The 21,509-nt window shown below is 35.4% G+C and overlaps 1 non-coding gene across 1 annotated transcript; it reads right to left on the reverse strand.

Moving 5' to 3' along the window:
* Positions 1–21,206: 21,206 nt before the first annotated feature.
* Positions 21,207–21,279, reverse strand: TRNAN-GUU (transfer RNA asparagine (anticodon GUU)). Its single transcript has one exon. It is a non-coding gene; the product is annotated as a tRNA-Asn (tRNA).
* Positions 21,280–21,509: the final 230 nt, after the last annotated feature.

Consider the following 21,509-nt stretch of genomic DNA (forward strand, 5'->3'; position numbering starts at 1 on the left):
TCAATAGAAAAAATAGCTATATAAATAGCATGTCATGCTTGAGGATACCTATAGTATTCGTCACGTAACTTGGCGGTTCAGGCAAGATGCGCCGTGGCATCGACCATGACGTCATGTCTTATTAACCAACTTCTTGTATTCACATCGTATTTCAACATTACGATCTTTGTCTTCAACCTGCTAACTTCACTGACGCAGCAACATTGCTGAAGGTAGCTCTTTCTCTCTTGGCGCGGCCGACCGCCAAGTTACATGACGGATACTGTATTGTTGTAGGTTAAATAATTGGAATGAAATTGGTATATATTTCGTCAAATGTAACCTTTTGTTAATGTTATCATTCCGTTCTTTCATATTTCCGAACTTTGACATTTAACTAAATTTTAGGCAAAATGTTCAATATTTTCTATTATATATACATACACACATACATATATCCCCTGGAAGTGCTAGCAAAATTTCCTTGGAGAAGGTAAATTTTCCCTCTTCAAATCAATGAAATAAACTTTTCCAAATAGCGGGTCTCTGTATGTCGTGTTCCCAACACTGCGAGGACCCCATTTAAGGTGGACGGTTGCAAAAATGTAGAGTCGTATTATTATACTTATAACTTCCAAAGCTGCAGAGCTAGGTACTTCAAACTTGGTGGGTTCGAAGAAAACAACTCATTATATTGTCCTTAATTTTTTTATAATTTTTAAGGAAGGGAATTTCATTTTTACCATAGTAGGTAGTGTAAAAATGACAACCATTCCCACTCAAATTTTCCAAAAATTTCAGTTTATATCAATGTAGTATTTTGACAGCTATTTCAAACGTCGTAACAATGATTATGTTGATTTTGGTTTTATGTTTTTGTTACTGTATATTTGATTTTATAAATAATAAATAAAATATAAGTCCTTTTTAAATAAAAATTTACATGTAGGCTATTTAAGAACACCGAACGCATACCAAAATTTACTATTAAATTTTGAAAGCAATATTTTGTTCATTACTCTCCAGAAGAGCTTTGTATGAAATTTTATAATTCTAAAATAAGTAGTTGCTGAGAAAATGGTTTCAGCAAATTGAAAATATAAGTTTAGGAAACGGCTGACTAATGGTACAAAGTTCCTGGTAATAGGTGTGCGTGGCAGCTGGCATTTAAATTTTAAGTGTATTTACAAACATTAAGCTATCAAATTATTTTGAGCTATGATGAACAATATCTCATATTGTTTTTAAAGCCATTATTTTTTTATTTTCTTTTTGTCATTTCTGCGTATGTCCCCTCCCGACAACATACCAGTTGTTTGAATGAAATAGAAGAAAATTTCCTTGCCAAGTAAATGAATGAATATGTAAATGCAAATAAATAAATACATTAACAAATAAACACACAAGAAACAAATAAAACAAAGAAATTAACCAATAAACAATTAAACAAATTAAGAAACAAATAAACCAATCAACAAACAGATTAATAAAGAAAGAAACAAATAAATAAATAAATAATAAAAACTTGAACCGTCGAAGAATATCTGTTTTAAAAATCCAATTAACATCGCTGTATCAATTACTAAGTTAACGTTAACGTTGATAGAATTCAAGCGTTCCTTGGAATAACAACTTAACATGTGTAACGGCGTTTCTCCTTCCCAGCATAGACTATATTGAACCACTAATAACACATGTCCCATCTGACAAAATATTATTTCCCTACAATGAACACAGCGCCGTCTAAAACATTTTAATTTCGTTCTACAGAATGCCGTCATACCAAATCTAAAATGTTTGAAGCTCTATATCTTAAATTCAAGATTTTGCAGTTAAGTTCTTGTTCAAGTGAACTTGGTGATAGCGAGATGGTATTTAGCAAGTCGAATCGCAGAATTTGTCAGGGGATTACCTGACATTAGTGTAACAGCCTTACTCTGTGAAAAAAATCCAAGTCTGCGGTCAGCTCTGGCGCAACTAGAACCCACGTTCAAGAGTAGCCTTCGGAATATTGCCGAGTTTAGTTCATTACACCTGAGCAACGCCAGTGATGCCAAGTGAGCGTCAGGATTCTATCTACTAGTACCCTTCTGGTGAGGGCACAGACTGGGAGTGTCTTCGCACACAGGCCCCGCTCGGGTGAACCGATTGTACTGTCCACTATGGAATGGTGAGCATGCCTTAAGGGGAGAGGATGGTATTTTTTGGTGAAAAATGAGTAACTTTTCAAAAAAAATCTTTAAAATACCCTGTGATATGTGTGGAATGTATAACATAATATTTTGTGGGTATTTGTGCCCTTATCGGATGTTGAGTCGCCATTTTTAAACTTCCTGCGTTATGGATTTTTAAATCACTCGCCCACTTTTATTGTTGTTTCCGGTAAATTAAATTTTCAAAAAAAAAAAAAAAATTAAATACTCTTTAATATGTGTGGAATGCATTACATAACATTTTGTGGGTATTTGTGCTCTTATCGGATGTTGAGACGTCATTTTTAAACTTCCTGCGCTACGGATTTTTAAACCACACGCCCGCTTTTATCGGTTTCCAGTAACTTCTTTTTTTGCTACATTGCCAGACAAAAATGGATATAATTTCTGAACTATTAAAGATACATGCATGAAATTTAGAACACACATTCTTTCGACTATTAGGAAACTTTTCTCTGTAACAGAATTTTGTTAATTGATTTCATTTTACAAATACGTTCGTTTGTTTGCAAGAAAGGAAATCAGAACATTTTTATTAAATTTTCATTGTTTATTTAACAAACGTAGGGACTAATATCAAAATTCTGTTACAGACAGTTTGTAGAACATGCTTTTGCAAATACATTGCAAAAAACTGTTTGAATCTATATTTAAAAACGGCGTAGATATATCGGTTTTAGTACAATCCTGCATTGGGTATATTTTTTTTCAAATTTTGGCCCCCAAATAATTTTTTTTTCGAAATATTTTTACTTGGTTGAGTTTCCTCAGCTATGAGCTCTCTACAAAAAAAAAAATTAATATTTTACACCAAAAAGGAAAAAAAGTTTAAAAAATACCATCCTCTCCCTTAAGACCTCCTGCCCTTCAGATCCTCCTGCTCGCCGCCTCCGAACTCCCAAACAGTCCACATATATGACCCTTTTACCTTTCCAAGTAGGACTCATCGCTGTTTCTCAAACCCGGTCACAGGAGTTAACGTGAGCCCAGTGGAGAGCCCACTGTGCATAGCGCTACCACCAGCAACGAATGACCACATATCGACGTGGTCCAAGTTCGGTGAAGGCCCGCAGTCGACTCTACATCGGAACAAGCCCGAAACCTACGAAAGAAACGGAAATTATAATGAATGAGCAGAAATGTAATTATGATTTCGAAATGAATCCTATATTAAACGCCGAAAGTTACCCAGCAATTCTGCTTCAATTGCTTGAGGGAAAACCTCGGAAAAAAGCTAAACTAAGCAACTTTCCCCAAACAGGATTTGAACCCGAGCCCGCTCGTTTCATGGCCAGACGTACTAACCGTTACTCCACAACGGTGAAGAGAGTGAGCGTTGCTACAGTGTAAATGGGCCCGTGAACAGCCCAGTTGTTTGGCACCTCGCTGTATGCAGTAGAATATAATGCAACACGCGAACTCTAGGCCATTAGATGCGAGATGGGAACCAGTACAGCTTTTTGGGGGGTGGCGGGAGGGAGGATTGTCTCGAGAGCTGCGGTGGGTATCAGGAGATTGCATTACCTCTCCCTCCCTGCGCAGTTGCAAAGAATGGATTGTGGCGTTGACATCATCAGCCATTTGTACTTCATGAGATGTGTACAAATATTACAAACAAATCCTCGGTAAGAACAGCTTACCATGTCAGTCTGGTACATGGATTTAGTGCTTTACAGCCAAAAGTAATGTCGAATTTCCTCATAGAAGAAGAAAATGGTTCATACCCTGTGCGGTCCAAACAGAATTTATATTACACAAACACGGTGCTAATGAAGGTTTTCTAGTCTGCTTTCCTTACTCGGTTAGCCTAATATTTGCATTTGGTAGTAAAAATGTTCGTGGTGGTATTTCATAGACAACATCTCAAATCTCTAACGTCTAACTTGTTTCACGGATTAAAGTCATGTTTGGCACAGTTTTTGGAGAATATTTCTATTGTGTCAATATAGAATTTAGTTTATGTATGTGACATTCAATACTTTGGATATTTTTACAGACTGAAGAAATCAATTCTAGAAGCGTACAAAGACGTTCATTCGGACAGTTTTTATGTAATGGCTCCGATATTATGCCCGTAACAATAATTTCGTACATGCCAATCAAAAGCAGGGAGGCATTTGCGCGCCTGGTGTTCGATTCAAGACTCAGACGCATACACGAACTAAATTTTTTATTGTTTTTTTTTTTCTGACATTCCTGTTACAAATTCGGTCTAGAATTGAGACTTTTCACTTTATGAAAAATAATTTTACGCAGTGGACACAAGGATCCAAATACCAGAAGCTTGAAAACATTATAATTTGGACAGTTCTTATCAAATGCCCCCGGTACTGCGTCAGTAATGAATTCAGTTATCTTTCTTTAGAAAAAAATACTCAATGCCATACAGAGCGCTTTATCGAATAGTTTTCTTTTTGTGTATTTTGGTTATGTCAGTCTACTTTTATATTTCGTACATTGTAACAAAAAGAAGAATTGGGTTTCCTCTCTGGGTAGGCCTACCACAATTTGCACTCTTATTTTCAGTGCTGCACAAAAACGATATTCAAGACAGATTGTCTTATGAATTTCGATTGTTATGTCAGTCTAGAGTTTCAATTTCGTACTTTACATACAAACATAGCGGTATTTTACAAACTGGTCACCAGATTTATACTTCCAGTGGTGTACAATATCGGAGCTAAAGACAGATTTTATTGAATGCTTCCGTTATTATGTCAGTTAAACTTCTGGATTTTTTATTTTACAATCAAAATATCGATTGTTTTACACTCTAGAGCAGTGGTCGTCAGCACTCGCTGAAATGTGCAATGGGTACGCGGTGCCGTCCCGTGTGCACTGTCGTGCAACAGGGAGAGATAGAGAGCATACCCGCTAGCAGCTGCGAGAGCACTATAGTGCACTGCGTTTTCCGCGGGTAAGAGAGGCTAGCCCCAGCGTGCTCTGTGCTGACGACCCCTGCTCTAGAGACTCAGGTTAAATTCCCAGGTGCATAAAAAGATGGTATTCGAGACATTTTCTGAAACATTTCTCTTATTATATCAATATAGTATCAGAATTTCGAACTTCGAAATCAAAAGTATGAATATTTTGCATGCTGAGCATGTCTTTCAAAATGCATAAACATATACAGACAGTATTTCTGGCAGTTTCTCTCGAGTAATCCTACAGTATTATTCTGTCATTAGATTAAGTATTATTTTAGATTTCGTACTTTACAAAAAAGTAATTGTTTTCTACACGCCAAGCACTCGAATTGAAGTCTGTATAAATCACTTTCAGGTAGATTATCTGGAATGCTTCAGCTATTTTGTTAGTCTAATAGTTGGATTTCATAAAGTGAAATTTAAGCTGAAATCAGATAGAGAGAATGTAAGCGTAGGCGACCAGAATTCGGCCCAGTGCTCTTAGGAGGTAAAGCCAATGAGCACGCCTATATGTCCTATATGTTGGCTTTATTTTGGAGGAATAATTTTTAAATCCTATTAACTCAACAAAATGTTAATAGTATAGTGAAAACATATAACATTCACCCTATGGCAATTTAGTCACTTTCATTCGTGATAGAATAGGGGATGAAGCAAAATAAAAGCAAAATGCGAGGAAAGATATCAGAAATTACTTTTATGCTCGACCATGCAGAAATGTAGTAATTATACACCTGGTAGTGGCCCTTTAATGCACCTCATTAAAGTACACCTATTCATTATACTTCAGTTGTTCAGCCAATGAGAAATCACCATTGTACCATTATAAAACAACAAGTATCGTTTATTCTCGGATATGCAATCGAAAGACAATTAGCGAAACGTCACGGAGGCTGGAAATCCAATACTGTCGCAGAAGGTTATGTTCTATTACTATAATAATTAGCGTTAATTGTAAATAATATTCAAATAAATTCAATTTGTCATCTCGTTTTTCAATTCTAAATCAATTTCCAGGTTATATCAAGATTAATGTTCATGTTATTCTCTAGATTATATCAAGGTCAATGATATTCGTCCCTCAGAAAAAAATCAATACTTTCGCGTCTGCGCACATCTCACAATTTAGAAGGTCACTTCCGCTCTTCACTTACATGACCATAACATGAATACTTATGAATAATTTCAAGTTAGAAATATGGTCGAGCATAAAAATTCGCATGAAACTTGCCTGTAATGGTAATTAAAACGTTCGTATGAAAATTATGAAACTCGCTTGCGCTTGTTTCATAAACATACATACTCGCGTCTTAATTACTACCATTATAGGCTCGTTGCATAATGTACTATTATAATCCTGCCGTCAGTGACACCAAAATAGGAAAAGAAATCCAAATTACTTTCCCCAGAAAGTTTCCCAACTTTAAATTGTGCTTAGAATCTAATTCGAATGTCCACGAAAGTATGTATGTATGTATGTATGTATGTATGTATGTATGTATGTATGTATGTATGTATGTATGTATGTATGTATGTATGTATGTATGTATGTATGTATGTATGTATGTATGTATGTGTGTATGTATGTATGTATGTGTGTATTTATGTATGTATGTATGTATGTTTTAGGTACGTAAGCATCGTTCTTGCATTCTTAGAGGTGAGGCTCAGTCATGTAAACTCTGCTTCTAGTAATAAGAAACGATCCTTTCCTCGTAAAGTTAAGACAGGGCGATATATAACTTATTCAGTTGGAGAGCAGCGGAGTCGGTATCTTTGCATGAGTTTGTGCTCATTGATTGGCTTGAAGTCTATATCCCGGCAACTTCGCAGTGGTCAGTGTGATGGTGTGATACGAGCATTGGGTCACGGTCAGAGCGAGCCGATGTCTGCCCTTTTGGCCGGTCGCACACTAGAATTTTATTTTACTCTTCCTGTGTGAATTAAAATTTCATAAGAATATCGAGACTTTGAAACGCGATATTGAATGAAAATCCATGACCATATGTGGCAATTGATGTGCACATTACAAAATACTTCGGTTATAGTTGTAGTCTTTTCCTTCAGTGACAGATACGATGAAAATCAACATACCAGCTACACCAAACCTAAAGCTACGGTTTGTTTACGGCGATCATCACCAGCGATTGTCGCCTGAGTTGCTAGCAGTTGAAATGAATGCGCACGGTTTCTTTACAGCGAAGATCGCCAACTCAGTTCGTTGGACGCGACGCAGATCGCTGGAGGTTGCTCCTGAAGCAAATTGAGGGCGCACATCGCCGCAATCGTGTTCAATAATCGATATTTAGACAAGGTCATGTTGTAATATCGAATATCTAATCTGTACCCGTTAACCACGTCTGTACCGTCTGTACGTTTTGGCTGCAAAACAAATCAAGACGTTTTGTAATTTTTCGCGGTCTGAAGACGAAATTATTATAGAATATGTGTCACAACATAATGCTCTTTTTAATATGAGCATGTGAATTAATAAACAAATTAAACAATAAACCCTTACATTACAGATTACATTTTTATCACGCCCGAGCCCCAGAGAATTTCGTTCAATGTTGGGTAAGGGGGGAATTCTCTCTTCTGTAAGTTTTCCACCAGCTCCCTTGCACTAGATTTCGGCTGCCATAACCTCAAATTTTACAGAAATAATCGATGGTGTTTAGGTAAAAGATCTTAACCCTTATTGTTTGGAATACACCATGTAATGTAATACAGTTTCATAATAATAATAATAATAATAATAATAATAATAATAATAATAATAATAATCATAATAATAATAATAATCATAATAATAATTAGTTCATAACCTGGGTTAATGCCAATTTTTCAGCTGGAGTTACGGGGGCCTTGACAAAATTTGTAGGTAATTTAACATTGTCATTTTCAATTAAACTCAAAACATAATCAAACTGGTCAGGTGAGAGTCTGAAATATTCCTTAAATTTTGTAGCGTTTTTACAAAGACGTCTCATTATCAGTGTGTTAAAACAGCCTTCTGTAAACCTATTCCTGAATATTTCATTAGTCTGTAGCTTGTTCCTTTTATAATACCCATGTTCGATATCGTCATCTCCCTCTTCTAGAATAAATAGCAACTTCATTATCTTGGATTTATTCATATAATTTTTAAGTTATGTCCGTGGCCTACATTACTTTAGTTGACCATATGTAGTAGCTGAAAGAATAAACAAATGAGAACCTACAGCGATGTGCGTCAATAAAGAAACCACTTCTCGGCGATCATCGCCAGCGTTTATAATCGCCGGCGATGTGCGTCCGACGTTGATCGCCGTAAACAAACCGTACCTTTACATCAATACTAACTGGTCACGGGAAATTCAGATCTTATTACTACAGATTCAGAATTTCGGAAAGCCCAGGATGTCCTTGCGGAGAAGCTGACCAAACAGTCGATCATCTTCTGTGGGATTGCCAAATCTTGAACCAACAGCGCAGTGTCTTCAAGAAAGCAACAAGGAGTGGAAGAAATTGGCCAATAAATTATAGATACATCATAAAAGAGCATTTGAAATCATTTATGCACTATCTTAACGGTATAAACTTTGAACAATTGTAAATATATGCCTCAGTTTTGTAACATGCGTATACACACTCAATAAGCAAAATATTATAATCACTATAATTATAATTACTGAAAGTGTATATATATAGTGTAAATAGAACTAATATCATTAACTCAAAGATGACCTGGTTGAGTTTTTCCGAGGTTTCCCCCACCGAAAAGGCAAATGCCGGGTAATATTTTGGCGAATCCTCGGACCTCATTTCATCTCACTACATCTCGCCAAAATGTAAAAAAAATTGTACAACATTGTAAAAATTGTAGAAAATTACTAAATTGTAAAACTATAAAAATTTGTAAAAATTGTAATTGTAATATTGTAAAATGTTAACATGTTCCACATCTTAAAGCTTCATTGCTCATGTAAGATCTATGGAATAAAATAAATGAATGAATGAATGAATGGAATGAATAATGATAGTGAACATTGAACAGTGAATAGCATAATGACTATCAACAAAATCACGAAACAGTGAAGCAAAAGACAATGGGACACCAATGAACACATAAGTGATAAACAAGTTTCAATAAACCATGTAATATGACTATGGTGAATATTAAATTAAATTTAAAAATACTCATACATGTAAAACAAATCGTTACCGCGTAATGACAGAAAATTTGTTGAGGGTACTAGGAACAATAGACTGTGCCGGTACTATTTCGCATTGTCTGTAATGAGGCGATATTAGCGAACCTAGTGGTTAGCAACTATCTATGGATGCATATTCACTACGTATTGAGCTTCGTGACTGTATATACTAGACTGTGGTTTAACCGTGTAGTTGCATCTTGATGTATTCATGATCATCAATTTACGGGGAAACAGTTGGCGACAGCGACTAAACAAAAGAACGACCATGCGATGAATTGATAGCGATAAATATAGCTGCAAAAATTATCGCAAAGTGAGACTGTGATTGGTTGAAATTCAAAATTTCATTACACTTCATTGATCGAAAATGGAATGACATCATATAAACGAAATAGTCATTGTAAGTTAGCGTGTCAAATTTCCTGCACTGAGATAAACTAGCGCCAATTTACAGTATTGACTTATTGTCGAACTTCGTATCAGTTCAGTGCCGCTGCAGTCCAATTGTGCGTGTGATATCTGTGAAAATGGAGGGAGAAGTGCCTATAGGTGAGAATAGCAGAGGAACCAGGAAAAGAGTGAAGAAGAAAACAGCACAACAGCAACAGAGTGAACTTCAGTGTAATATTTTTTACCATTTCTTTAATTAAGGGAACCAGGTAGTAATTAGGGGTCAAAAATCGGATTTTTTTTTGTGTTTTAAAATAAATTACAAAACTGGTCTTTAAAACAATATAAATATTGTGTAGGGCACTTCTGCAGATAAGCCTTTTAAATGACCTCTTTAAATTTGGCGGTGCATATAATTCATACATTCTTCTTTTTATGCAGTTTTCCATAAGTTGACATTTTCAAACTTAAGTGCATTTTTCTCTCAAATTACTGAATCAATTTACATGAAATTTTTACAGTGTTTTCTGCAGTCTGTGTTCTACATTGTAGACCTACGGTTTTAAAAATGTCACACACATAACACGAGAAAAAAATGTATATGCATTGAAAAAATTGTAAAAAATTTTAAACAAAATTCAATATTTTTTTCTGTTTCACTAGGGGTGAAATATTTAACTAAATTTTGCTTTGGCATTTACAATACACAATACTGGATAACTTAAAAAAATACAAGGTATATGAGTGAAGATAGTAGCAAGTAATGTGCACCTGAAGAATGAGGTACACCTAGCAAGGTTGGAAAACAGGTTATCAGTTAGGGCCTTTCTTTTGCACTTGGATACGAAACTAATTAGTTGTCCTTTATACCACTGAATTCAGAATGATTGATTACATAAGCCTGGAAATTTTTATTCCTTTCTGAGCACTAGAAGCCTAGAAATATTCAACTAAACTTTTGTATTGTAATGTTTTAATCGCACAGTATCACTACCCAGTTCCCTTAATAGGTGTTAGGATGCTTATTTTTATTAAAAACAGTTTTCTACAATAATCATGTAATGTACACTTAGCGGCAAAAAGAATGGGCCGGCCGACAATTTCTAAGTTCCAGAGACATACATTGCGCATGCTCGTCTCGTCAATGCCGTAGTTCACTAGGTAACACTTAATTAAACCATTTAAATTTGCTGTATTTTGTTTAAGAGTCTAAAATATGTAATAAAATCGAATGGCGGGTTGATTCTAGATACATCAGGGCCCTTGAAGAGTGAAATAATAATAAAATTGAGAAATACAAAATCAACCGGAGCGAATATGAACAGTAAAACCATGTATTATGACGAATTGAAAGTAACAGTCACAGTAGCGTAAGTCGTTACGGCATTTGTCTATTGAACAAATTGATAGTAGCAGGTCAAGGTTCGAATCTCCCCCAATCTTCTTTTTTTAATTACAAATTTGTCATCATATGTGTCCCGCTAAGCTATGTGGCGATATCTCCTAGAATATGCCCAAACTCTAATAAATAATAAACCTCCCTCTCTCTTTCAAGCAATACTGCTATCTGCTAATACAACGTTCTGTCTCGTCATTACGCTTGAAGATGGCACAGAAACAATAACTCATTGCCCTGGTTCGCATAGCTTATTCTGCGTATGCTACTCTCCGACAGGACTTCGATTGGAGAAATGTCATTTTCTCCGACGAGGTAATTGACTCCAATAGCAACGATAGTACTGCTCTAGTTTATTGTAGGAATGGCCACTGATACTAGTCCCCACCACAGGCCTTGTTTTGTTAATATATTAAAAAATTGTTTGTTTTTGTTAATTTAATTATTTATTTGTGTTTGATATCCGTCCGGTTTTTTAGGATGTGAAACAAGTATTTTTGTTTATACAGGCCAGATCTCGCCTATTAATAGCCCACAGGTGATGGGCAATAATATTTTTACAAGCCAGGCATAACGAAGTTTGTTAACAAATCCCATTTCACATTTAAACTAATAAATTAAGTAAAAGTTAAAATAAAAAAAATAATAATAATTTTACCGTACCGGGAGGCGAACTCAGAACCTCTGGTACGGATGTCAGACTTCTTACCACTGGGCCACACACTGCTCGTAAGGTTTGGTACATTATAGACGGGTGACTTTCAATGAAGAGACACCACAGCAATGCCTTGCAGTGCGTTACGTTTACACGAGTGAACCGCGCGATAGAACTTAGCATTTCTATTGACCAAGAGTCGGCCCATTCTTTTTGCCGCTAAGTGTACAAGAGGATGTTCTTGTTTCAATCTGCAGAAACATTCCTAAGGATCCTGATTTAACACTGTTCGAACCACCGTGCCAGCACAGGGGAAGTCAGTGCCACTTGTGCAATTCCCGCACGTGAAAAGGGAGAAGTGGGTACAGTGACACAGGGAGAACAGTGAAACATTTTTTATTAGATGGTAAATTTTGATGTTGAAATGTTTGTAACAGTGGAGTTGTATATTGCATGAGTAAAGTAACAGTATTTTCATACTCGATTTGATTCTAGTTATAAAGGTGAATGATGAAAAAATAATTCGTAACTTTCACTCTAGAAGTAAAATGCTGGCTTGTGTTTAATGAAGGTTATATTGGATATACAAATTAAATAGAAATATGAATGTTTTGTTACCTAATACTATGGTATTTGACGTTATGTTTTGCAAAGTTTCGTCTTTCTTGTTTTGATTTTGAAGTGATGGTGCCATTTTTAAACGAACTATGCGTAAAGGGAACAGTGAGGCATGCCATTGAAGGGTACACTGAGACGTCTCACTGTTCCCATTGAGCAATGATTTGCAAAAATGAACTATAATTATATTACATTTACCGGTATCTAACATTAAAAATGAACATATTAGTAACCAATTTAGGAACTATAGCTTAAAATAATGGATACATTACATTTTAATGGTTTCTTAAATAAAACATTATTCACAAAATTAAAAATATATATATATATATATATATATATATATTAAAAAATAATAAAGAATTAAATTAAATTCTTATAATTATAAGCTTTGTTGTCACCAAAAATTCATTTTATTTTTTTAGCAAAAGTTTGAAAAGTCATGGAAATTTCACTTTTCCAAATGTTCCAGATATTTCAATGGTTTCGAGGTCAGACATCAAAATGATTCTAAATAAGTCTACAGAACATTGCAAAATAAAGAGACAGCAAGCTTGCTTCTCTTTTGAAATAAATGCAAATCATTTCAATGTCCGTTAATTGACACTGGTGTCTCACTGTACCCTCCTGAATGGGAACAATGAGACATTTGCATTTTTTTGACAAACACGCATTGTATATTATGTCCTTTATCTATTAACATTTCTGTTTATATATTATTGTACTCCATGTTTTAATGTATATTTCTGTTGCACTTGATTTAAAAAATAATTGAAATTTCACTTCCAGACATATGTCTTAATATTTTGTGTCTCACTGTACCCACTACTCTCCTATACAGTAAGAAGGGTCAAGGAAAGGAATTTTTCAACAAAAAAGAAAGCTGATCGACATCGTTAGCATTAATGAACATTACCTTTGTGATTGAATATTACATAGGAGTAAATCAAAGAGTGTTACCTATTACTTACACAATTGCTTTGGTTGAATTTTTACAAATATAAAGAAAGAAATGATTTTTTCTTTTTTATGTTCACTTCAAACAGTATTATATCCATGATATTTTCTGAATTTCAGAACAATCTGATGTAAAAGTGATTTTCAAATATAATTTATTCTGACTATTTCGTTTATATGAAGTCATTCCATTTTCGACCAATGAAGTGTAATGAAAATTTTAATTCCAACCAATCAAGTCATACTTTGCGATAATTTTTGCAGGTAGATTTATCGCTATCGATTTATCGCATGGTCGTTCTTTTGTTTAGTCGTTGTCGCCAACTGTTTCCCAGAAAATTTATGATCATGAATACATTAAGATGCAACTACACGGTTAAACTTTTCCTTCAACTTTAAAGCAATGAATGCAAGATTGATATTCAATAGGTATTAATTAATATATTGACGCAGTGAAAACGACGTTCAAAACGGTGCTCCATGTAGACACAATATCTTCATGCATCTTAATTGAATGTACCTTTTAAACTTGATTCTTTCAATATTCTTCCCAGATTGCACGCTTACGCGATTAAAATATTGAACTGTGTAGATGCAGCTTTAGTTCCGTTACACACTGTAGCGAGAATGCGTTTGTCGAGCTATAAAAATGCTTTCGTGTAGCACTGATTGTGTGTAACGGTCGAAATAAGGCACAGCTGACATTGGTCCTGCTACCACAGGTAACTTAACCTATAATAAGTAGCCTATAAAATTTGTATTTCGTGAATGAAATTAAACAATATTAATACAAAGTCAGATGTTCAAATTTATGTAACATCATCGCATATCAAACCCAAAGACCTTGCATAGTAATAATGTCTTTGATGAAACTGCTTTCCGTATGGCGTAATAAAATTCGTGTTTTAATTAGGCCCATCTATACAGAGATGGCTTCACTGTGTAGCAACATGTCTCGCTGTGAATACATATAGCTGTCCCCACTGTTACTGTTAAATTAAATTATGATTTCAGCAGATAATGAAAATGTATTTATGTTATAATAATAAGAGAAAAGTGCAGTATATGTAATTAACATTGTTAAACCTGTATTTCGCTTTTCGCAATTGGCATTACTGAATAATAACGTCGAATTTCTTTATTGCAGTAATCGATATTTATCTACGAGTATTTCAACTTCACAATGTCTGCATAGGTTAAGTATTCGTTAATATACAATTATTAACATTTTGTGATCGAATTTTAGGTATATATTATTTACATTTTTATTTTATTCACGAAATAGTCCTAATAAATGTCACTCGAGATCTGAGATTTCCCAGATAAATCCACTCGCTTCGCTCGTGGATTTATCGGCGAATCTCAGACCTCTTGTGACATTACTACAGATAAATTAAGTTCTTCCGGTAATTAATAATTTTAATATTTTAATTTACTTCCCTTGGTTGCCACATAAACAGTTTTTCTTCTCTCCTGAAAAAATTACATCAGTGAACTTCATATGGTTTGGAACGGACCTTCTCACATGTAACTCAAATTTTGGATGTGTCTAAATCTAGGACACGGTGCAAATACCCTAATATGTCGCAATTAGTATACCCGTATGCTTAGGAAAAAGCAAATGATCATCATCCCTCAGTAACAACTGTAATTGATAAAGCGTTAGCAGAGTAAGAAATTAAGAACTTAATGTTCTTACGTTTTTCAGTCCCATTAGTTTACCATTACTTTTTGTTAAATGTCTTCATCGCGCTTTCAACAAGATACAACTTAGCAGGATGCATTATATCACCTTGCAGTCGGGGTGACTTTTGCGACCCCTGAGGTAGATGTGGGTTATTACTAGTAACGAAGCTTCGTGCTAAAGTAACAATGTCATTTGGGGACGTGATGGTATAGGACTATTCAAGAGGGACCCAATGAAAACTTCTTAAATTTTTTTAATGTCGCCCCCGAGGTAAAAACAAAGGGCTCTTCATCTCCCAAACGATGAGGAAGCCAGTAATTTGAGAGGGAGAGATGGAATTTATGGATAGAAATACACCACAACACAGGGATCAAGATTAATTAGCCCCGGGCGAGCAGTTTTCCTCCCCAAGCTATAAAATGTACGAGGGAGATTAACAAAATATGTATTCCAGTGTTGTACATTGCTTGTATTATTAGTATATCCCAATAATCAAGTATGATGGGGGGATTTCTTCTCTAATGTAAAACCTGCCGCAATATTCGTATTAAGTTCAGTATTTCAATATACAGGAGGTTTTCAAGCTAATTGCTACTGAATCTGAATGCGATTACCTGAGGCAGTTTAATTTCTCTACGTCGCCACAAGTTGTGCATTTGTGGGTTGTATTAATTCAATATTAATTCCACTGTTGTTGAAATGTAAATTCGTCCTCCTACAAATCAAAAGGCTGTGGTTCGACTTCAGTATTTCAGAGGATGAGCGAATTTTTCTTCTATAATAATTATAAACCCAGAATATGTTAAAAGAATCATTAAACAGCCATACTTCTTTGCGTGAGTAATTTTTGCAAACATAAGCTACGTTTTGTAAGAAATAGAGTAAAATATTCAATAAAATGATATTGCAATTCATTGTTTAATTTTCAACCTCATATTTGAAATTAAAAATCTGAAGGATATTGGGTATCGTTAATATTGTCATCGGCTTCTATAGCTCATAAATTGTGTAGTACAGATCTTGTGATTTAATCTTGCGCATTGAAAATAATTTTACTTACATACAAAAAATAATGCGCAGAGTAATCAGTGTTCTTACAGGGACATCATTTTATTTTTACTAACATTTTTAATATTAACCTGGGTATACATTTTGCTACCCCTTTCCACGACTGGAGTTCGATGATACTGCGTAAAATAAAAACAAATCACTTTACTAGGTATAGGAGGGAAGAAAAGTAGTTAATCCATTTACGTAAACTAGAAATATCGCAATTTTGAGTTTGATAATTTTCATTATGTTTTTGTGTCATCAAAATACACTACAGTATTAACAATAAGTGTTTTTACTTACGAACTGAGTTATCCATGCAAACGTATTCATTCTGCAGTGTATATTATACTGTCTACAGCACATTAGCGTACACTGTAGAGAATGAAAAATAATCATAATATGGATAATTAAACACATTTTTGAAAACGGTGACCGTTCATTTCGATACAGGTTTCAGTTCTTTTGTGCATATTATCGCACTATAGACTATTGCATCTAATTTCAATTACCAGTTTCGTCCTTCGTACTAATAACTCATGTTGAAATAATTCTGTACCTACTCTGTAAAAAAGTACCTTACGTACTGTAAATTCAATCTTCACTTCTGCCCGATCCGAAAAAATAAAATTACTCAGACATGCTATTTACTGTCCGTCCAAGTAGATATGTCGCAGGATCGTAGAAAGGAGGGAAATCACGTGACAATTAATTATTTAACGAGGCCCTTTTATTTAAGTTATTTTAAACAGTTGTATAATATTACATAGACGTCCAATTCCTAACAGAAATTAAAGTTTTCAGAAAAGAGCTAAGACAGCCCAGCCACTAGCCTTTACAGCGGCGTGAGCAGAAGCAGGTGGGGAAAATCGGGATGCGACGTAGGCAAACGGACGACAGCACCTGTGCGAAAATATGATTCAATATTGAAAGCTCTTTCGTCACTGGAAAACGCGAACATATTTCTGAAACGTACTATACTCACTATCTCAGTATTGTTTACTCTATGCGGTCTTGGTTCTGTGTGGAGGACAGTTGGAACTTCATTAGTAGAAGGGGTGGGAGTGAAGTACATTCAAAAACTCAGGTACAATAAAAATTGAAGTAAAAATAAAATGATGTCCCTGTACAATCAACGTCAATATCATGTGTACATTGTAAAACAATTATTTATCGATTCATTAAAACAAACTGTATACAACATTGGTGTACATCACATCAAAAACTATTTCAAACTCGTCACCATTATGACTGTCCAATTTAGAAATGTCACTCTAAATTTACAACTCTTCCAATAACTTCGTCCTATCGTTGTCCTTCGTGAAATCCCCTCCCTGTAGTATGTGAGAGTGTGGCACATAACTCCTATTTTTGACTGTAACATTGTCCAATGCTTCTTCCAACAACTGTCGAACATAATTAATATTGAAAGTTTTATTTTTAACTGATATCTCTACATTTACATGACTTTATAGTAGCTCATTGGAATTATATTGGCAGTGATAAGTTTGCAGACAAACTGCCTCGTGACGTCATGACCCATTTCTGCAGCAACCTTATCCAATTCGTATACCTGGAGGAATAATCCTTTATACTGATTCACTATTTGCAGTAACTAGAGGATCGACTTTCGTAGCTCGTCATGAATGTTTGCTTGCAAGCTAAGACACGGTATCCTGTTTCTAGGTGTTAGTAGCGTCAATATTCTCCCACACACAAGAATGTTGGGAAGCATTGTCAATAAAGGCAACACAACCTTCTCCCAAACTTCGGAGAACTATAAGCCATTATTTATATATATAGCAGTCTAGCTGTTAATGGTAATCACTATTGGTGCTTACTTCAAATACCATTTTTGCTTCTTCAATTAATCTATAATTCCGTGAGCCTGCAAGACAGGCAATTAGACGTGTTCCCTTTCCAGTGGGCGCCTTGAGGCAGCCAGTTTATATAGAATTTTGCCATATGCTTCTTATACTAACATAGGTTTGGTTTATCCACTGTTCATCAATATAAATTAATTATAGGGCGTCGAGATGATTCTTCTTTTATGGAATGCATTGTCCATAGGAGAGGAACTGTCATTTCTTTCGATAAAAATGTCTACAGTCATCGCTCCTCTTGTATTAATATCCAAGGCTGGTCAGAAGTTTCCCCATTGAACTTTTAAAAATCTAGAAAGTAATTTCTTCCATTACTATTGTGTTGTATTGTATGATATTTATTTACATTCCATGGTATTTGTACATCGCTTCATAGCTAGAATATGGAACATGTCAAAAATAATCTTAATGGTACTATAAAATCTTAGTTATAGTCACAGTCTATTTGAAATATATTCAGAAGTGTTTTACAATATAGTCTACCCACTAGTACAATACAAAGGTTTGGCATCAATACCTAATACAAAACAGAAATATTCATGCAAAGTTGTTGAAAGTCATAAATTCACCTACAGAATAGAAGGCGTGAGAAATTAGGTACTTCTTTGATTTGGCTCTAAATATTCTTATGTTTTGAGTTTGATTTTTTTATATCCATAGGGAGGCTATTAAAAATGTTTGCTCCCATATAACGCACTTCTTTTTTATAGCACATTAGACTTGCCGATACAGTATGAAAGTCATTTTTTGTACAGTATTTATGCTGTGAACTGTTGAATTATTTACAAAATTTTTCGCGATTGCATAGGAGGAAGTTTATTAATGAAAAAATATACTGAGAAGCCATGGGCATTATTTGTAGTTTTTTAAATAGTCCCCTAGATTTCGCACCTACTATTATTCTAATTACTCTTTTTGTAGTAGGAATATACTGTTACTATTTGTAGAATTTCCCCACAATATTATTCCAAAACTCATTACCGAGTGAAAGTATGCAAAGTATAATGTTTTAAGGTATTTTTATTAATGAATCGCTCCATACAGAAAGGGCTTTAGTCCATTAGACCTAGTTTTGAGAACACTAAAGAAAACATTGTGTAAATGCCAACTCTATTCCTTTCTGCATAGAACTCTGAGCCTGACGCTTCAGTTTCTATCTTTCCAAACATTGGACTGAATACCTTTCTGCACAGGCCGATGGAGCCACCCATAAAGATATGATTTCCATCTATATCTCGTTTTTTGAAATTTGTGACTGAAGCCCTTTCTGTATGGACCGATTCATTTACTATCTCTTGCATAGATTTAATAGCAAAACATGCTGAATTAATTTGGGAGTAATATTTCTTTAATATGATTTTTCCAATTTAACACATTATCGATTTGTAAGCAAGAAATTTGGTTGTTATTGTTTTTTATATTAGGGATATGTTGTTAATTATTGCTCTAGAAATTTGCGAGGTTGAATTTGGGTAGGATTTAAATTGGATTATATTAGTTTTGTTACAATTTAATAATTTAATGGCTGAGAACCAGTCAAAAAATCTGAAAATAATTTCCTCTGCTGAAGTTTGGAATGTGTTGGAGTTACTGGCTTTAATTACTGTACTTGTGTCATCTGCAAATAATTGTGTCAGTAGTCACAGTTATTATTCCCTCGTCGGGTACATTCCAGTGTTGTAAAATTCGTGAATTTTGCGTTTAATAACGTCCTGCGAAATTGTAGCGAATGTTGTGGCGTGGAGTATTCTTCTTCGTGCCAAAATGCATCATATTCTTTCTGCCGCTAGATAATACTAACGATGTACAGTATCTGTTGTTCTTACTAACATTGGTATACCTATTACTACTACTCTCTTCATACTACCACCACTATTTTTAAAGCAAAGTAAAATGATCTTCCAGCACTTAGGCCTATTAATTCGGTCCATTGTGTACCCACCTGCAGGGATTAGAGAGGCAATGTAGAGGCATGATTGACTGATTTAATCTCCTTTAAATCCCCCAGAACCCAAGAGGAGTTTCCGAGGCATTTATACTAGACTCCATCCAATTAGAATATCGGTGCAACATATGTAAAACAGTGTCTTCTTTCTTCCCACATCACATCGCCTACACGCGGGGTCATCGGTGGTAACCATGACTTGAAGATATTTTTCAAGTAACAGTGACAAGTCAGTATTCCTGTCACCAAATCCATGCTCTTTTACGTAGTAATAGATCGACCTATTGCATTCGGACGGTTGGCTCTCGCCTGTTTCATAGCTAATGCTTCACTCCCAAGACGTTCTCTAGCTCTTATTGTCTTCTTTTGGGTGATCCAAGTTCGTTATTCAGAGGAAAATATCAAACTCTTCGTTATCTGTAACACAAGTATGTCCAGAAACTCACTCAAATAAATAATCTTAATTATTTCCATTTGTTTAGGGCGTTCCTGAACGATTCAAGCAGTTTCGAGATGATTCTAAATTATTTACGTCACTCAAAACACACTCGGTGCCAGAACAGATGTCCATATGTATGTGTTTTATTTATTACTACAACTAATACTGTCCCACGCTGTAACATTATGCCTGGAACTCTTGTTACGGAATTCGCGCAGGTTCTATTCATCATGGGGAAGGAATTTTTGTCAAGAAATTTCGGTCAGTGTATGGGATCGGTGCCTCCTCAGCATTGTGATGAATTTGGGGAGCTAAGAAAGGCAACCAGATCCGGTTGCGAAACCAGGTATAACGACATCGTGCTAACTAAACCATACATCAGCTCGTGTTGGATGATCGTTCACCTCCGCGCCAGCAGCCGACTGGTAAACCTTGTCCTTTCATGGACTGTTGCGCTATGGATTTAATTTCATTTTTAACATCTGCTACTACCTCCATTAACATTACTACACATTGGCCTACAACTTCCACCACTGCAATCACCATTTTTAGTGTACTAATACCAATACTGACGTCTTCCGTTAGCTCAACTCTAGTGCACAGGATGGATTTCCGGAATTTTCTCGCGGTTTTACACCGACATTCCTTTAACATACTCCATGACAACAAACTATTTCCTTAATTACATACAAAAATGTAGTTTGGAGGCAAGATATACGAGTTTCGATGACGCCTGTACAGTACTTCTTCATGTGAAATGTTCACGGTTGATCCCCTGGTTCGTGCTGAATGGTATCAGAATTGTGCAAATCTAGTCTTTCAGGTAAAGCTCCCTGTAAAGCAGATTTGAATAATTTCAAGGGAAAAATTGTTCCCGGGCCGGGTATCGATCCCGGGACCTCTGGTTGAACGGACCAGCGCTCTACCAACTGAGCTACCCGGGAACTCCACCCGACACCGTCTCAACTTTTCCCTTTATATCCACACAACTCGCGTGGGCTGACGAACGCCAGAGACCCACATCGAGTGCACACAATCTCTGTGTGACTTGGAATTGTGGTTTTCTGTTAACGTACACAGTGACGTATACATTATGCAAATCTAGTCTTTCAGGTAAAGCTCCCTGTAAAGCAGATTTGAATAATTTCAAGGTAAAAATTGTTCCGGGGCCGGG

Source organism: Periplaneta americana, chromosome 10 (assembly GCF_040183065.1).
Source record: "Periplaneta americana isolate PAMFEO1 chromosome 10, P.americana_PAMFEO1_priV1, whole genome shotgun sequence".
Classification (NCBI taxonomy): Eukaryota; Metazoa; Arthropoda; class Insecta; order Blattodea; family Blattidae; genus Periplaneta; species Periplaneta americana.